We start from the raw sequence: 12,452 nt of genomic DNA, 5'->3' as shown, positions 1-12,452 counted from the left end.
AAATGTGTATTTTGGATGTTAGATTTTATTATGAACTGAGATTAAGGGAAATTTTGGTTACCTAAGGCTTGCAAATTATAAATATCAAAGGTTAAATTCGAATATTGATGAGAAATTAAAAATTGGCTAAAAATTAATAACAGGATATGGATTGTCTATGAAGATTGAATGTAATTAAGATATGTATAAGCTAAAAATTATTGATAAATGTAATAATGATGTTTTTATTGAGTTGATATAATAAGAATTGTACTAGCTTGAATACGAGCCAGTAAATGTTAAGGGAAAAAGAGAAGAAATATTTGATATTGCAACTTGAGATTTGTACTAAAGATTTTGTTATCGAACTATTGATTAACCCAGTCACCAGGTTGTTTTTTAAATACCTAAATGGAAAATTGGAAAATTAATAAAATATTTTTTTTAAAAAACAATGGAATAATCTAAGCACATCTCTTCTTTCCTGGAAGCCTCAGTCCTGTTACTAACAAGGTGTTGAGGATCTTCTGGAATATCACAAGGAATGGAGCTGATCTAATTTGGGGGGGAAGAATGTTCCATAAGATAGTGCCACAGCATAGAAGGCATGTCTCTTGAAACCCACCAAATGTAGATCCCTAACTGATGGTATCCATAGCATGCCTTCTCTGCCAGACATAGTAGAGCAGGCTGAAACAACTGAGAAAAAGATGGTAGCCTGGTCCTATTCCATGAACTGACTTAAAGATTAAAACCAGCACCTTGAACTGGATCCAAAAGCAAAGTGACAACCAATGCAGCTCACAGAGCAGAGGGATCGTATGCAGTGCCCTAAGGAACACAACATAACTGCCTACTATTACATTTGTAGTTTACAGTTTGGTTTTGAGAAATAGGAATTCAAAAAATAATTCTCAGATTATTTTATTTTAGAAATTGCTTCTTTTTCAGTGCTATTAGAAGTGTTCCATATTTCAAATGATGGAATTGTATTCAGATAGTTTAAACTGCACTTAGGTTTCATTGAAAGAGAATGAAAGTTTTCATATACCTAGAATGATATACCTAAAGCCTGGAATTATTACTAGCCAGTCTAGTTTAATATTTGACCCAATTAATTTGATAGCATTATTACAACTTAGGCTATAGAAGTGCAAATAATTTTTTTTTGTAAATGCTGCAGGTTCAATATTGCCAACAATGATGAAAAAAGAAGAATGTTGTTGGTCTGATTTCTGTAATTATTTCTTGACCAATCAAATGACAAACTGCATCCTCATATGGCAAAGTTTCAAATCTTTCTCAGCAATGAAATAAAGGGTAAAAGGCTCTCTGTTACTGGTTCTTCCTAATCCCATTAGCAATTGTTTTATCACTTAGATTGTGCATATAATTTAAACAGCAAGATGCTTCTTTGGATCTTCTCACTGAAGGCACAAAGCATCCACAAAGAGTCTGTGAAGCTGTAGAATCAAAATGTAGGATCCAAAACAAATAATCAAGTCTTACTGCAGTATTTATTATTCAGGGCACAAAGAATATCTCCAAAGTATATTGAGTCACACCCCTGCAGACAAAATGGATTCACTTACATTTATACATATCAGAAAGGAGGAGAAAATTAATACATAAGAAACAATGATGTAAGCATACATATTCATAGGTAATGATCTCAGGTTACCTCTTGCCCTTCTGCCATCTGCTTATCTTCAAGAGAAGAAAGGGGAGAAATAAATCAAACAAACAATAAAACAAAAGGAAGAATCAGTTTGGAAATGCCAGATGCCAGTAAGAAAAAATATCTTCCATCGGCACTTTGAAGATAAATCTAACAGGTTGCAGTTCAAAAAGCCAAATTCCTTATATCTTTATATATCAAATTGATTTAACTGATTCTATTTATCTAAAAATGGCTTTTTCTCACACATGTCCCAAAGAAATTGTGAAGTCTTTGTAGCAGAAGTAATGAACATCAGGGTTCTGAGGCTTTGACTTCTCAGTAAGTAGATTTAAAGTGCAAACACCTTGTCAGAGATCTGCCTGACCTAATATTTCCCTTGTTCTAATTTTGGGTTTCATGCAGTAGTGGCAACCAAACTCAATCGATTTCATCTGAAAAGAGGCATGAGAACAATGGAAAGGAAAAATAACCCAACCTATAAAAAAGAGTACTGTAAAAAAAAAAAAACAGATTAGGAATCAAGTCAAAATAGGCAAGAAAATGGTAAGATGAGTTCTGCTAGTTCTGATCTCAGAACCACTGAACCATATCTTTTAAATAACCTGAAGTACTGGGGAAATATCAGAAGACTGGAAAAGAGCTGATGTAGTTCCCATCTTCAAAAAAAGGGGGGTGGAAATGGATTCAAATAACCTATCAATACCTGGGAAGATATTGGAAAAGATAATGAAGCAATGAATATGCAAACACCAGGAGGCAAGCAAAGTTATAACCAGAAGTCAACATGGGTTGTCCAAAAGAGACCATGCCAGACAAATCTTACTGTATTCTTTGACAAATTGGCTAAATTAGTGGGCCAGTGAAATGCTGTGAACATAATTTACTTGGGCTTCTGAAAGGCATTCAATAAAGTAAACCATAACCTACAATTTGATAAGAAATGTAGGTTAGATAGCACCCTCACCAAAGGGATTGCTGGTGAGTGTGCTATCTGGCTGACCAAACACACTCAATGTACAGTCCTTAATGGAACTGTATCTATATGAAGGGAAGTATGCATGGGGACCCCATCAAATTTGCAGATGACACTAAACTTCAGAAGATAGGCTCAAGAGCCAAAAAGATCTCAACAGACTTTAACACTGGGCCTTATTTAACAAAATAAAATTCAAGGGTTTTTAAGAAGCGATTGGACAGCCATGTTTCTGAAATGGTATAGGGTCTCTTGCTTAAGCAGGGTGTTGAACTACAAGACCTCCAAGGTCTTTCAACTTTATTATTCTGTTATTCGTTTATTCTGTTAAAAGAGAAGTTCTTCTCCAATTCAAATCTGACTTGGAAAATACTACAACCAATAACATTATGGCTATTGAACTAGAAGACCTCAAAGGTCTCTTGCAACTCTATTATTCTGTTAAAAAAGAAATTATTCTCCAATTCAAATCTGACCTGGAAAATGCTACAACCAATAACATTATGGCTAAGGGAAAAACAACTGCCAGTTCTATCAGGAGTTCCAAAAGGCACTTTAACAAAAGCAATGGAGAAATATTATTTGTTTTGCAGAAATTGAGATGGTGTTGGTATCCTGAAGAGCTGCTTAGAAAACTGAAGATTAGAATAAAAATCCCTCTTTAGGAACCCTTAGAGCAGGCATGTCAAACTGCCGGTCCCCGGGCCGGATGCATCATGCTGAAACTGCGCCCACCCCATTGGCGGCAATGGGGAAAAAGTCCCGATACATTGCGCAATGTCATGTGACATTGTGAGTTTGACATGCCTGCCTTAGAGTATGAGGATTCTTTGCATCAATTTCATTTAGTCAAGATATTCCAGCAGTACTTGTGCCTCCCGAGGAAATGACAGCAGATTAAAATTGATAAAATTGTGACATTTTAGTAAGAAAAGTGAGTTCAAGTAAAGTTAGGCTAGAGAAAATAGTTTGACTTGGTCAAATACAACCAAATTCTGAAAATCCTTGCAAATGAACAAGATATGTCTCAAGCAATGGTGAGGATATTGTTTCTAGAGGAATATGGAGAAAGGCTTGAAGAAGATATGTGGCAGACATTAGGAAAACATGGATTTACCCCTGAGAAACAGGAAGAAGAAAGGAAGAAAATTAAGATATCCTTAACTCTCTTATAAAGGGAGGAGAAGGATCTCAGAGTATTGCAGCCTACATATAATATTCTTTTGTGGTGTTTCTTTCCTAACTTGGTCTAACTTGAAAGGCTGACACCATCTCAGTAAAGTACTGAACAATCTAAATAGCCTCACTTCTCTGCTGTTTTGAGGTCATTGTTCATTTTTGTTTCTTTCGGCTGCTAGATTTTCAAGTATGAAAGCAGGCACAATTATACTATGCATTCTGTTTGAAAAAGGAAGGCAAGAAGAGCCAGGTGTTTACATTGAGAGAGATCAGAAAGAGATGCCAAATATGTTCATCTTTCTTTTCTCTGAATCTTCTCAACCACTTGCAATTCACATTTTCTTGCACAGTGCAATACATGTAGAGCCCAAGGCTTTGAATTTCCTCTTCAACCCAGGAAAATTCTCAACCTCAATATATCCTTCTTGCCACAAAAATGAACATGGAACCATCCACCAAAAACGTCATTTTATATGGAAATAACATGCTCAAGTCCTACTATATGCAACTATGGATGTTTGTCAAGGGAAGGAGGGATTATTTCTTTATTTCTTTATTAAATTTATATGCTTCTCATTTCAACTGTGGTACAACAGTAACCTTGACCCCTATCATAAAGGACATTCAAAGTAGTAACTAACACCTTCAGTTGGACCTGGACGCACACTGGCAACCAATATAGCTTGCACAGCAGATGTACTACCTGGAACACCCCACCCAGGGTCCCCAAGAACTGTCCATGTAGCTGCATTCTGTGCCAACCATAGCTTCCAAATGCTCTTCAAGGATATTTGTAAGGACTTATGATCAGGAGGAGACACAACAAACAACAACATGATGTTGTGCAAAAGCTCCCCTAGCCATGTTTTCCACCTGCTTTTTGAGTAGGAGTTGAGAGTCCAGGGAACCCCCAAGTTGAGCACAGGATCTGTCTGAGACAGTGCAACCCCATCCAGAAATAAAGATGCTAAAGCCCTACATCCCAAAGTCCCAAGTATCCAAAGCTGCTCAATCTTATAGGCTTCAGCTGAAGCTGGTTGTTGCCCATAACTTCCAGGCATTGAGAGACGGCAGTGACAGCAACACACCAGGGTTTGAAATAAAACAGTTGAGTATCATCTGCATAGTGATGGTACCTCAGTGGCCATATGATCTCACCAAGTGGCTTCCTATAGATGTTAAAAAGAAATAGGGAGAGTACTGCATCCTGCAGTACAACACAAAGCAGCAGTCATGGGCTGGACCTCTAGCTCTCTATCAACACTGATTGGAACCAATCTTCGAAAAAGGAGCCAAACCAGTGTGAGATTGCATCTTTTAGGTCCAAGCCCCACAGCTAGCCCAAAAGGTTATCATGGTCAATGATATTGAAGGCCACTGAGAAGCCAAGGAAGTAAAATGGATGTGCAATCTAAATCCCACCCTCACCAGAGATAATCAAGAATGTGATCAATGCTGTTTCTGCCATAAACAGGCCAGATACCCAAATGATCCAAATAATCCATTTCATCCAGTACTCTGTGAAACTGCCATGCAACCACCTTTTCAACCTTATGGAGTACAGTGTATCCCATATCCAATTCTTGCAGCTGGTCCAGAAGAATATAGTGGTCAACAGTATAAAAAACCACTGAGGCATCAAGGAGCAGTAGGTTGGCTACACTACACTCATCTTAGTTCTGTCAAAGGTAATCAACAAGTGCAACCAGCACTATCTCTGTACTACACCCTGGCCTGAAATAGGCAAGATAATCTATTTATTCCAAGATCATCTATAACTATTGTTCAACCATCTTTTCCAAAACCTTCCCCAAAATGGAAGATTAGAAACTGGCTGATAATTATCCAGCAGGGAAAAATACAAAGATATCTTCTTGATTTCTTGAGGAGCGTACTATCAACACTTTTAAGCAGTTGGAACCACTTCCTTTCTCAAATAGGCTAAAACTATTCCATGAGCTCACTTTGAGGTCACCTCCCAGCCTACCTTAATAACCAAAAAGAGCCAGGTTCTAATAAACAGGTGACTGAAGTAACAAAAACAGCATATCTGCATAATAGAATCAAATTCTATCCAGAGTTTCTATCCAGTATACTATTTTGCAAACAGTATTGAAATTTAGTCAACAGTGATTGAGTAAATTTCAATACTGTTTCAAAATAGTATCCTGGTTGGACCTTGCATCAGTTAAAAGAAATCCTGTCTGACATAAATTATTGCCTGAATTAATTCATGTACATTTGCACAAAACTTAATTGGTAGAAACTAGGGTATAAAAGAAAGTTTTTATTTCAATTGTCTTTCAGTCTCTCTATTTCTGGTATCTCAAATTATTATTTGGAGTCGGCACAGACTGCTGTTTTACAGAGAGATAAGTGGTCATCATTAGAGTCAAACACCATTTGTATGAATACTGTAATTTTTTTTCTGCTGAATGAAATTATGGTTTTGTAGAATTTTTAAATATTCAACAAAGGAACAGCAAAAGTCTTACACAATAATTCTTCTCATATTTTTTCTCACTCCCCTCTTTTAAAAAAGTTAGATATATGTTCAATAGAGATCTGAGGCTTTAAGGTAAGACTCTGATTTGGACTCTTCTACATTATTCAATTAATGAGCTGGTAGCTATATTTGACATAAAAGATGACTCTATATCTATGGTAATATAGTAACAATGGCAGCCTAGAGAGCTGTCCTGGGAGCAGAGAGGCACTATCAAGATAAACAGACTTAGAAAGGCTGAAAAAATCTGGGGGAGAGGTGGCATTATTCAGTGCACATTAAGACTACATGCCAGAGCTCATTTCTGTCTGCTGCATTGTCTCCATCTATCATGCTACCCTATATAAATGCCTGTGTTGCTTTATGGCATCTCTGCAATAGATGCCACTAGGAATGGTTTTCTTTAAAAAAAAACAAAATACTAAACGTTTATCTGGATTCTGCTGGTTGCAACCCTGTCTTGACTATATTTATTGTATATAATAGGTGGTTTTTTTTTTTACTTTGCTGCATAACTAGTTGCATAAGCAAATTTGAAAGATCAAGACAAATGATGTCTCCAGTTCTTATGCCAATAAGTGTTTACAACTATACTTTTATGCTTCTCCTCAGATTGTAGTTGTAGAACATTATGTTTCAATTTAATTTTAATATAAATTAACTTATCTTTGTGATAGTGGCTTTAAAGTTAATAACCCTAAAAATAATATAAGATTTGAAAGTAATGGTATAAGCACAAGACATATAAATAGTTTTTATCTCTTTAAGTTAGTGAATTATAGCCAAGATAATTAGTCTAATTGAAATAAATTGTTTCTTTGGCCAGGAATTTTGTTTAGCCTGGTTATATAAAGGCTTTATCTTAGTCAAATAAAACTCATACATATAGTTCCTGATTCAAATTGTTTAGGATTTTTTAAATTAAATACCTGACTAAAATGAGATTAATAAAGATTCAAAAAGAGCTGAATATTTTTCTGTATTTTCTTGCTACCAACTTGAGTTGTCTAGGTGTATTATAGTTCAGATCTGATAGCTTTTTTTAAGATGGTTTTGAACTGTAATTTCAACAGCTTTGTCAATATAACCAGAGATGAAATAAGTTGGATAGTGTAATGAAGAAGTATCCAGATATCCATCCCTATTTCTGGCCTCCACAAGACCTTCATATTTTATGGCTGGAATGTTCAGCCTTAGGCAATGGTTGCGCATGCTCTTCTAAAATTTTTGGTTGTAACTTCCAGAAACTTCCAGAAGTCATTGCCAATTATCATTTCAAGGTCACAAAATGATGGGTTTGGGAAATCTATTTAATTATTTACTTACTTCCAGCCCTGAATAGGTAGCCCTTCAAAGAAACATGTATTTTAAATAGTAGATACTATTATTGCCTATAAAGTAGTAAGTGGCCATCCCAAATATTACTAACATTAAATAGCTGTCTATTTTGATAAAATATACCCTGTTAAAAATAATTGTGAGGATGCATGTCAAATATTAGTATACATTCTGCACTATAAACATCAACAATTTTCTGAATAATACTCAAAATATTTTATATACATATACAATGAAAATTTCAACACCCTTTTATGTTTCTAGTCTTCCCATCAAGTATCTTATTTTGATATCAAACAGTTACATGAAATGCAGTTTTAATATGGCTACAGTTGTCTCTTTTTCCCATATTCTTTTTTTTAGGACACAAAATGCACAACCTATTTAACCACAAGGTAGTTAAAATCTCCTTAGAATTCATTCTCTATTACTCTTCTGAAGAAAACCTCTTCCATATTGTCTCTCCAAAATCTCAACATGAATAACTATTTTCTCTGTGTCATAAGCTACAATCTGACATTTCACCTCTCATCCATATATTTTTTTAAAAAAAAAAATCAATTTGAGAGGCCATCTGGGAAATGAAGTGGCCCATATCTCAGTATCCAAAGACTGAAGAAAGCATAACCTATGAGAATAATAAGTATGAAACTTTTCAAGACTGTGCCCTATTCCTTATAGAGTAGGATTAGAATGCCAAACAAATTCATATCTTATTCTTTAAGTCAAGGCTTTTCAACCATGGTACGGGTACCACCTGTGGTACATTGACACCTGGCAGGTGGTATGCGACCATCCTAGAAAAGTGGTAGCGGGGAAGGGGAATGAGCTGAACCGGTGGCAGCACCGCACAAGCCTGAGCGAGAGATGGCTGGAGCTGCAGGGCTGTCAGGGCTCAGCGGAAGCGCCAGGATCAGCACCAGGCTCCAGCTGGAGCTCGGCACTGATCCTGGCGCTTCTGCTGAGCCCAGAAGAAGCGTTGATCAGCTGGAATGTTGCAGCATCTCCAGGGTCTTGTGATTTACATTCAGATACTTGGCAGCTGATTCATATTTATGACGGTCACAGTGTCCCAGGGTCATGTGAAGAGGCCAAAACCTGCTACAACCACCCCGCAGATGGGGGGGAATAAAAAGCAAACACCCCCACTCCACCCTCACTGCCAATCCCCAACAGAAATGCTCACAACAATGAAAACCTCGGACAGGAGGAAGAGCGCCGCCTGGTGGGCAGGCAGGTGTCTTGCTTGGCTGTGGCTTGGGGGGCACTTTTTTCAGTGTCATTGTAACTTCAAACAGTCACTAAGTGAACTGTTGTAAGTCGAGGACTACCTGTACTTTATCACTTTTTTCCTTTTTGGGGGGGAGGTCATCAAGTTTTTGACACCTTGCTAAGTGACTGGTGGTACTCGGATGTTGACGTATCCTAAAAGTGGTACAATGGGTGAAAAGGTTGAAAAGCCCTGCTTTAAGTAAGTGAGTAGATTGGAGAAATTCTAATGTGATAATATTTCACTTGGACATTGAAAAATGTACTTTAAACAACAAAAAACCCTCCCACAATTTTTGACCCATTTGTTATCACCTCTATTGTTTATGTTTATGAATCTTGCTTGGTTTCCAAGGCTAATAAAATGTTGCTAAAAATATTGATGTGATTAAAAAATAAAAATGAGAATAAAACACATATCATTTTAATTTCAAAACTAACTGAGCATCTAGTAGGATTCAGAGCTTTCATTGGCAACTAGTTCCATTGAATTTAAGCTGTATCATTGGATTCCCATTTCCTTCCCAAAGTGTGTCTAATGTATCTAAATTACGAATTCTTATCTTTAAAAAAAATGCTTTGGGTTTTTAAATGGCTCCCTATTGCCTTGAGATGAGAAAGGATATTGCTTACATGCAAACTGGGGAAAAAATGACCATTTGTAACTGGTCCACTTGAATGAGACCAATCTTGGCCATACAAATGCATGCAGCTGGAAATGAGTGGTATGAAGCAATCAGGTTCATGAATATAGGAAAAGAAAAGTGTCATACTGTAATACCACTTCTTTCTGTCATCCAGTTCATTCCTGTCAGACATATTTGGTTGATTAGGATTACTCAGAGGCAAATATAATAGAAAGGTCAACTGATAAAACTATTGAATCAACATCAACAGTTGACTTCCATATTTAATCAGACCAGTGTATCAGAGTCAGAAGAACAATCAGCAACTAGAAATACATTTTGAATTATTCACTGTTTTTGCAGTACATACTGGTAATATTCATAACCCATTCTCCTTCAATCGGCTGTCACATTAATACAGGTTCATCAAGAGGGCAAGGCCTTGATTGTCTTGACTTGCCCGGACAGAAAAATGACGGAGACTGGAAGCTTTATCTACTTGCAAATGGAGCGCTTTGAAATGGAGCAAATCATTCCATTTCAAAGCAACCCATTTGCAAGCAGACAAAGCTTCCAAACTCTGTCATTTCTCCATCTGGGCGAAAAGTGTTTGAACTCCTGTGGGGCGCTTGGAAAAGGAGTGATTTGATCCATTCCCAAGCACCCCATAGGCACCCAAACACTTTTCGTCCGGAGAGAGACTGGAAGCTTTATCTGCTTGTAAATGGGGTGCTTTGAAATAGAGCTAATTGCGCTGATCTGGAAAGGAGTAAAAAAGAAATCAAGGTGAACATTAAATCGCTCCTTATTAAAAAAGAAAGACTTTACAGAAACAGCAGTAAAGGAAATGGAATTCTTTTTTAAAGAAAATAAAAAAGAAGATACTTCACTCCAGAATGTATGGGATACGTAAGTTAGCTATAATTTACATGGCTTAAATAATAAAGAGAAAAGGCAACAGTGTATAATGCTAAGGGAAGAGTTTAAGAAATTGGAGCTAGAACTTCAAAGAGATCCACAAAAGAAATCATTAAAAGATAAATGGAGATAATTAAACATAAATTAAATCTAATAGAATCAGAAGAATTGGCTCAATAAATCAAAAGGGCAAAACAAAACTTTTTCGAAAATGTAAATAAACTGGGAAGATGGCTGGCTCATAAACTAAAAAAAGAAAGAGATAAAAAGTTGATAAACTGCAAGATGAGAAGGGAGATGAGCAACTCCAAAATGAGGCAATAAAAATAATTTAAAAATATTATGAAAAACTATATGATATAAAAAAAATTCTCTGGAAAAAACAACACAATATATGGCAAAAGCCAAACTACCAAAACTTCCAGTAAACTTTAAAAATATGCTAAATAAAAAAATAACAATGATGAAACTGATGGAAGCTATAAAAAGACAAAAGTGATAAAACCCCAGGACCAGATGGACTACCTGCAGAATTCTATAAATGTTTTCAAGATACATTAAGCTCCCCAATGAAGGAAGTTTGTAATGAAGTATTATCAGAGGCTAAATTACCAAATACATGGACAGAAGCAAATATTACCTTAATACCAAAAGAGGACTCAGATCTGTTACAGATAAAAAAATATAGACCAACATCACTATTGAATGTGGATTACAAAATTTTTGCTTCAATAATAGCAGAGAGATTGAAAAGATTTTTGACTAAATTTATTCACCCAGACCAAAGTGGATTTTTACCAAAAAGACAAATAAAACACAACTTAAGGATTATATTAGATACATTAGAACACTATGAAATGCACCCAGGAAAACAAATGGCACTAATTTTTTTAGATGCTCAAAAAGCCTTTGATAATGTAAACTGGAAATTTATTTATTTTTTTAAACAGTTTTTATTAGTTTTCAATTTTACACCAACAAGGCTTGAGAACCAATGTGGAGAAAGGGTAATCAATTTAAAAAAAAAGTAACATTATAAATATAAAGCTCACACAATATTCCTTAAAATTTCCCTCTCTATCTATTTAGGATATTATAATCAAATTAGTACATTTCTCAAATAAATTCATTCATTAAGGTATCTCTAGATATAAATTCCATAAATCAACAAAAATTTTCAACAGCTCATTATCTATCCCTTAAAAGCCTATAATTTTTCAAATGTTTAGACTTAAACTAACACTCTCTATTTGTTTAAAATATTATAATCAGATTAATACATTTCTAAAACAAATTCATTCATTAATATATCACTACATATAGGTTCCATTAATCAATAAAAGTTTGCTAAAATTCATTATCTATCTCATAAGATCCTCTTTTACGCTTTATTAATTTTTCAAATGTTTAGACTTAAACTAACACTATCTATATAAAATATTATAATCAAATTGATACATTTCTAAAACAAATTCATTCATTAATATATCGCTACATATAAATTCCATTAATCAATGAAAGTTTGCAAAAACTCATTATCTATCCCATAAGATTCTGTTTTACGCTTTGTTAATTTTTCAAATATTTAAACTTGAATTAACATATTTATTTACTATTCAGATACCCCAAATTTTCCTTATTTAAACATGTCGGAAAAGACGCCTAGAGAGCAGTTGGAGGGCCAGCCGAACCGAATCCGATCGAGCACAGGTAAGGATACATCTTAGATCCTACCTTGTGGCGATGAGGAAGGCTAGGACTAACTACTATGCCTCACTCATCGTGTCATCAGATAATCGCCCGGCCGCCCTCTTCAGGGTAACCCGCTCTCTCCTCCAATTGGAGGGGGGGACCCCCTGGAGGGGAGGGCAGAGGATTTTGCGCAGTATCTGTATGACAAAGTCGCTCGGATTCGGGAAGGCTTGGACTCCGACTGGTTGGCCCAGGGGGAGGAGACGGGAGCAGGTCTTGAGACGGTTGTAT

Source organism: Protobothrops mucrosquamatus, unplaced genomic scaffold (assembly GCF_001527695.2).
Source record: "Protobothrops mucrosquamatus isolate PMUCROS unplaced genomic scaffold, P.Mucros_1.0 scaffold_177, whole genome shotgun sequence".
Classification (NCBI taxonomy): Eukaryota; Metazoa; Chordata; class Lepidosauria; order Squamata; family Viperidae; genus Protobothrops; species Protobothrops mucrosquamatus.
The sequence above is the reverse complement of the archived record's forward strand: the minus strand, read 5'-3'. Positions refer to the sequence as shown.